The sequence below is a fragment of the Cyprinus carpio genome, chromosome A23 (assembly GCF_018340385.1).
Source record: "Cyprinus carpio isolate SPL01 chromosome A23, ASM1834038v1, whole genome shotgun sequence".
Taxonomy (NCBI): domain Eukaryota; kingdom Metazoa; phylum Chordata; class Actinopteri; order Cypriniformes; family Cyprinidae; genus Cyprinus; species Cyprinus carpio.
Window position 1 is genome coordinate 9499913 of NC_056594.1, and position 7899 is coordinate 9507811.

At 35.6% G+C, this 7899-nt stretch overlaps 1 long non-coding RNA gene across 1 annotated transcript; it reads right to left on the reverse strand.

Annotated features, from left to right (window-relative positions):
• Positions 1 to 5145: 5145 nt before the first annotated feature.
• LOC122135196 lies at positions 5146 to 7574 on the reverse strand. The gene is made up of 3 exons (XR_006153405.1): positions 7176 to 7574; positions 6158 to 6287; positions 5146 to 6072 (listed from the first exon to the last, which is right to left on the reverse strand). It is a non-coding gene; the product is annotated as an uncharacterized LOC122135196 (long non-coding RNA).
• Positions 7575 to 7899: the final 325 nt, after the last annotated feature.

Sequence of the window (7899 nt, forward strand, 5' to 3'; positions counted from 1 at the left end):
GCTCCAGATTGGTGAATACATTATTCCAGTTCCAAGGAGGGGGCACTCAACCCCCTCAACACCATAAAACTCTATACTGTTTTGTTTTTGTCTAAATTAAAACTTAAACTAAAACTAAAAACTTGCTCTGTGCTTTTCACTCTCTCAATCCCCCACTTCTCACCCATCTCTATATTTTGATATACATATAATCATCGATTTGCATCTCAGCAGCAAGTAAATCAAGACCCTTGAGACCGAAGAGCAACCAATGTACACACATATCACATAAAAAAATTAAAACAATCCCATGCACTGTGGTCATGTTGTTTCAATGCATATAGTTGCAATATTTGAGATTCCTTGAGGTGTTTTGCAAAAATGCTTGTCAGAAGTTTTATGATTTTTAGAAATATATGTAATCATCTCTGTTCAGCCTTTAAATGATTGATTTAGATTTATTAAAGCAATACGCCAAAAGAAGCTGTACTCTGCAGTGATTCTACCTGTAAACTGGGACTCTGTGTAGCTTAAATAAATAATTAAATAAATTTAAATTTATTACCAATTATTTAAATAAGTATAGTATTATTTATAGCATTATAGAACGGATCGTTCCAATCCTGGCTTCTGATCGGTCAATACATGGTTCCAGTTCCAAAGAGGGGACACTCAAACCGCTCCCCCACATTAAGGTGGTGATCCCAGTTGTGTAGACCAATCACAATATGGTAACAGTTTTGACCTGTTCATCAGTCCACAACTCCCATAGTGAACCAATATATTTTTTTGCATATAAGCGTTCTGTTTTATCAGTGAGTTCATCTACTAGTAGGGATGCTCTGATATAAAAATTCTTGCTAAAATCAATAATTATTTTCTTGTTATGGCAGATGACCAATAATACTATTTTCTCTAAATTAAAAATTAAACTTAAACTAAAAACTTAAATCAATCATTTTAAATGCTGCAAGAAGGCTGTGTTCAGAAATCACAACATTATAATATACATTATGAAACTGCATATTATTTTAAGATTTGCTAAAGATTACATTTAACAGTGTAATTGAATTATTAGTTTTTAGGTGAACCTTACATGAGCGTTAAGCTAATCTAAATAAGCATGAACACTTAAACACTGTTACAATATATATCCAATATTGACTGATACCAATCAGAAAATCTCTCACTTAAGCTAGTGACCATATATCATCCATTCCTTTCTTCTAGTGTAATAATTTCCTTAATGAATTTGCTTTATAAAACAATGTTTAAATCAAAAATTGTGTCCTTAATATTTTTATTGTGTGGGCTAATTGTAAAATCTATGCTGTCTCTACAACACCTTTTAGCTATGACTGTATCCGCAATGTTGCACATCTTATTGATTAAATTTGTTCATTTTTCTAACTATAGGCTGTTTGCAGTTGCCAAGCGACAATATTTTGGCACATTAATATGTGCAGTTTATACTGCATAATAGTCAATACTGCATAAGCCAGACATATGCTCCCATAAACCTTGACCTTTAGTGAAATTCAAAAACAAAATAATAAAAAAAAACTTTTTTGCAATGGTTGCAGCTCAATTCATCAGTTTCAGAACAACACCGTTTCCTATATTCGCAATTTCCTGCAGTGATCTTGGTCACTAGTCACATTGATGGTTTTAATGAAAGCAACGGTACCGCAACAATTCATGACCTGTCAACCCTGATAATCACGACAATCTACCAGCCCCAAAGCACTCAATACTTAAACAAATATATCTTTGTTACACAACACACACACGCACACACACACACACTCCCAAACTCTCCAAAGCCACAATATCACCCTGGCTTGAAAAACCATTTACAGTTAGAGCACACACTTGTAATAACATCAAAAGTCGACATAATCACACAAGGTTCGAAAGCAGAGCAGATGTTGTCAGTTTGGCTGACTTTTAAACTTTTTTTCTTACATGATTGGCAGTTTGAGAGAATGTTTGCTGAGCTTGACATTTTTACAACATGCAAATGCATCCTGGAGCTACAGTCGTTTGTGTTTTTCATACAAGACAAGTGGTAAAAGGAAATGGCTTTGAAGATGTGGATTCAGAAAACATTTATATCTAAATTTCCTGTCTTTTTTAAATGAAGTATTGCAGAAAATATTACCAAAATTGATATCTTTTGGAGAAATCTTCTTTTTGGAGCAGAATGGGGGCTTAAATATGAATTATTCAGTGCCTCTTTTTATACTCAGTCAAGAAACGTCTAAATGCTGCCAGTATTGTTCATCTTTTGAGAGAACATATGGACACTTAAACATAATCTCTGTCCATTCACTCCATCCAGCACCAAATGTGAATTTTATGCAACGTCACCAAAGCTCATAAAAGCCCAATCTGTGCAGTTTGTTTATCTGCTTTGATATTCAGATCTGGGGAAGTGGAATCCCAGAGCACTCAGTACTGGTGGGCCAATATATAGCCCTCCATTTAGGATGAACATTTGATTGTTAAGAAATATTCTTGTGCTGGAGCGCAATTGTTTCATCAGGGCTAGATTTACTAACACTGCTAACATCTACATTGTGAATGGCATTGAAGCAAAATTGCTCAAATCGTAACAGTCAAAGCCTTTGATGCCAACAAAGGCAAAACTCCACCGACCTTCTGCTTTAAATCAGGAATAGCATGTACCTCTATAATTGTTCTATAGTCTGTACAATAAAATCAATTCCAATTCAGGATCCAATCCCAGTAAAGTGCCTCTAGCAAGATTAGTTAAGGTAAGTGGTACGGTCTCAAATTGCTTTTAGCCCTCTCATTTGAAGGTGTGAGGTTACAAGAAGCATTTGTGCTCTGTTTCATTTGAGGCGAACCTTAAAACCACCCCAGACCGCCGAGATATTAGATAAACAGGATTTTCTAATAGATTTACATTCTGATAAATATGTCTGATATCCTCTTGACCTGATGTGTGGAAGAAAAACTGTTATTTTTTTACTGTGATGGGCACAGGGTTAGCAACCTGGGTAATACTTCAGATTTAGGAACACTATTCACTATTAATAAGTTGCTTATTAGCATGCATATTACTAGCATATTGGCTGTTTATTAATACTTATACAGCACATACAGTATTAATGCCTTATTCTGCATGACCATATTCTAGATCCCTAAACCCTACAAAATACTACTTTACTTATTATCAATAAGCAGCTAATTAGGAGTTCATTGAGGGAAAACTAATAGTGAATTTGTGGTCCCTAATCTAATGTGTTACCACATCCTGACTACGCTATTGTTGAGGATGCAGTGAAGGTATATTTGAACCTGAACTATTATTGAAAACTCCTCTCACACTCCAGGTGCTTATAAACTTGGCCAACCATAAGGTCTGAGAGCAGTGGTTCTCAGCTGGTGTTTTGCATGTGCTGATAGGGATAAAAAAAATAACGAAAACAAAAGAAAATACTGAAAAAATACATCTAACCATATAATTGTGCCTAGCTAGCATAGTAGCTTATAAACTTGGATGGAAAAATGCTTTTGTTGCTGATGTTAAAAAAGTGACTCGAATGCAGATTTATTGGACATTTACAGATGGTAAAAGCTAGCCAAATTAGGCAGAGTTACTTGACATGCCCTCGGTGTCAAGTGCTTGACTTTGCGAAAAGCATGGGAAAAAAACCTATCCAAACCCCAACATCATTAAATACAGACCACAGTGTGTTGTGTGCAGTAAATTATTGGCTACCGAAAGCTTGAAACCATCAAAACAATTCTGCTGCTGTGTTGGGTTGCTGCTTGATAAATGTCCAAATCTGGGTCCTGCAGCTATGGCATATTGAGAACCGCTGTACTAGAAATCCATCCCCTGTGTGTCTGCTTTCCTGAATCAGAGTTGCACCAATGAGAATTCAATTAAGAAAAGGATTTGTTGAAGTTGTGTTGAGCGTCTTAATAATACACTGCCTAACAAACCAGTGATTAAAACCTTCACCTGCAATTAATTTTGATTGTCCGCCATGGTGGATTAACCAAAGTAAACAGCAGCCAAAAAAAAAAAAAAAAACTCAGATACTCCGTTCCATTTTTTGAGTATCATGTAGAAGAGGATATCAAAAATAGCTTGTTCAAGTAATGGATATTTTATTTTATTTTTTATAATGCTTACATTATACTGTATACATAAAATATCTAAATACTGTATAATATCTAATATCACAAAACATTTAATTATCTGTAAATTGAATGTATTGTTTGCCTATTGAAGAAAATAAAAGTATGAATCATAAAAAAATATATTGCTAATATATATTTGTTTGTTTTTCTTTAATAGTATTAAAAATTCTTTGTTAAATTATTATCATTATGAAAATTAAGATTAGCTGCTCATTTATTTTCTTTATATGAAATGGAAATTAAAACCAGAAAGTTTAAAGTTAATCCTTAAAGGGTTAGTTTACCCAAAATGAAAATCCTGTCACGATCATATTAGGCTTTTATTGGCATATAAACATTAATCAAAGCACATTTATAGAGCACATCAAATATGGTAAACAGAAACTCGAACATGCTTGCTTGAATCGTGAGAACCAATGAGGTTTGTTCTTGCATGTCACACAGTCATGTCTGAGCTTCTGTTTACCATATTCAATGTTCTTTATGTATATGCATCGACCAATTTGTATATGTGAATAAAAGCCTAAATTAAATTTGTTCATGGTATAAAGTAATTGTATCTCTTTAGACGATTTGTATTAAACTGCTCGATTTGTATTACTTTTACAATATTATTTTGTTCTTTTTGATGCATGAAATTTTGGTTGCATGGACTTTCCAGGGATGGACAAAAAGAATAGGAAATAATAATATTAAAATAATAATAATATAAATAACGCAATAGTATTAAAAAAAAATCTTCATTTGTTTCTTAGCTTTTGTGTCTTACTAAGTCTTATGGGTTCGGAATGACATGAGGTTAAGTAAATGATGACAGAATCTTCATTTTTGGGTGAACTATCCTTTAAAGTGCCCCATTATGGCATTTTTAAGGTTCCTAATATTGTTTTGGGAGTCTCCTACAATAGGTTTAAATGCATGAAAGGTCAAAAAATGCTTTCATTTTCTCAAAATTTGCATTTAATATCCCCACATTTTTCGATGATTCTCAAACGATTCGTCTGAGACAGTTCTAAGATTCAGTCTCTCTAAACCCCTCCTTTCCATGAGTCTACTCTGCTCTGATTGGTCAGACGGCACAGGCTGTTGTGATTGGTCTACCGTGTACAGTGCGTGTCCGAAACAATACACCCATAGTTACGTATTTTGATCGTTTGATAGAAAATATAAATATCTATTACTTATCTTGCTTAGAGGTTGTGATTCAGTGGAGCCAGCTGGTCCAAATAAACAGGATACTGAGCCATCTTTCAAGAGCAAGTGTTGAACTCCCCGAGATTAAAGAAGCGGTCGTCAGTAAAATGAAGGGAGCACAAAAAAGATTGGGGTTGTACTGCTGTGAATTTTAACCATTGATTCTGTGCATCCTCATTTTTCAGAAGTGAAAATACAATGAATTTACTTTCACAGCCTCTTAACATAATGTTAACTACACAAACAAGCTACAGTGTTTGAGGGCAAGTCAAATTATTTGTGGACGGGTTATTACAGCCAACGTAGAACATAGGCAGGCATTATGCAAATGTATTACCCCGTGACCTCTGTTCAGAGTCGATTCTTTCTTTTGGGAGACAATAACTTTATTTAATGTGCACTTTAGGCTATGCAACTCATACACATACAGCTACATTACACACTGCATGAAAGGCAATATTGGAAATGGCATAATAGGGGCACTTTAACTAAAGTTTATAGCACTAGAGCAACTAGATTTAAAGTAGCTTAGGTTTACTGTTAAACTAAGGCATGGATAAACTAAAAACAAGGAGAACGTAATGGAATAAATGTACCCTTATTTTTAAGGTGTTGAAAGTGTGATGCAACTGAGGTAGTAGATAAAACTTGATTTATTCCGGGTTATGGTTTAATCCTTCTTGATTCAGCCACTCTGAGAGATGAATACCTGAACCTTTCCCCCTACAGAGATTAAACCGAGATTGAGAAAACATGCTGATGTCAGAGTGAACAATGAGGCAGGAGATGGAGAGAAAGAAGGACTCACCAAGGATCTGTATGTTGGTTCCAGGCGGGGCCAGGTGCTGCTGGATGGTCTCATAGAAAGTGGCCTCACACATCAGCAGGACTGTCACACTGACCCACACCCACACCAGCCACGACATCCCAACACTCCTCTGAAGATACACAGAGAGAGAGGTCAGTAACTCACAGACTGGCTTTTGATCTCTCACTTCCATTCATTCCTACCTAAGTGCTGTTAATGCCATGAGGTGCATTCAAACCTGGCATTTCTAATTAAATCTAAAAAAGAAAAATATAAATATTATTTATGCGAGTTTGAGAGAACCTGACAGAACTTCCTCACACTATAAAAAATAATTAAGCATTTATTTGAGTACATTTTGCAAGAAATTACTATTTAAGTTTTTATACTTTATTATTTCATATTTAATTCAGTGTGGCTTTCCATTTCTTTGTAATTGTTTGTGAAATGTACCAGCAATGTCTTTGTGAGAAATTGATTATATACACCAAATTTTTTTTCAGTGCAGAGAAAATCTCGCAGATCCAATCTTCATGTAGACCAACTTGCTTTCAGCCTCTTAGTGTCTTTATTAGTCCATTTAGAGATGAAAGTGCCAATCGGTTTCTTTTCCTCAGCCACCTTACAGTCTGTCTCCATCCTTGAGACTCCAATTGCCTATTCATATTCATAAATTAGAGTTATGACTAGGCAGTCACATTTTCTTCAGTTATCCACATAGCATGTACTGAAATTGAATGTCAGATGATAAAACTATAAAAACGTCTGCAGAAGAGCCAGCCATTCGCTTTTACGGCATATGCTTCATAACGTAGGCTATAATAATCACTGAGTGTGAGATCAGATGAAGGTATTCATGCTGATCTTTCAGTGCACTCCTTTTTCACAGATAAAAAACAAGCATTTTTCATGCATCAAGGTAAAAACATTTTATATTTGTTTTCTGAACATTACTATTGCATCAGCTGCATGCTGATACTTGGTAAAGAGAAAAACAAAGCTGAAACAACTACTGTACCTGTATCATTCAGGGACAGCCGTAGGAGAACTCAACACTTTGTCCTCAATCCATCCATTGTGAAGTGTCCAGATATCCCCGTGTCCAGGTATTGTTGTCTTGTAGAAACTCTCAGTTCTTCTGTCTTCTCACTTTGAAGCCTGAAGCTGAAATCAGAAACACTGTAGGACAAACGAAAAGCGAAAGAGAGAGAGCGCTATGATTTAAGCACGGCAAACCCGCTCATCTAACACTAGAATCGCCTCTTCACTCCCCTGAGCCACAGAGATGATTTTCCGCCTCACATTTAAACACAACTGAAGGGCGGTACTCTCTCTCTTCTTCCTTCCCTCTTTCTTTCTTGCTCTCTCTCTCTCTCTCTCTCTCTCTCGCTTCACTCTCCCATTTCATCTCTTTCTCTCTTACACACTTTCTCTCTGTCTCTTTCTCTTAGTCCCTCACTCCATCTTTCTCTTCCTCCGTCCTTTGCATGTAATATTTTTTCCAGATACACGAGAGCTCCTAGCTTCAAGCTATACATGATCTCTCATCTAAAACCTGCATTGATCTAGCAGTCACTGGAAACTGGGAAATGATGCTGGGCATTTGTATCTTAATATATCGTTCCAGTGGGTTATGGTGCACTGACATTTATCAGAAACTTTTTATTTTCTTGAGCAACACACATCCCTCCTTCGAGCAGGATTCAATATTTTTTCACTCAACACGCAAACAGATTGTGGTT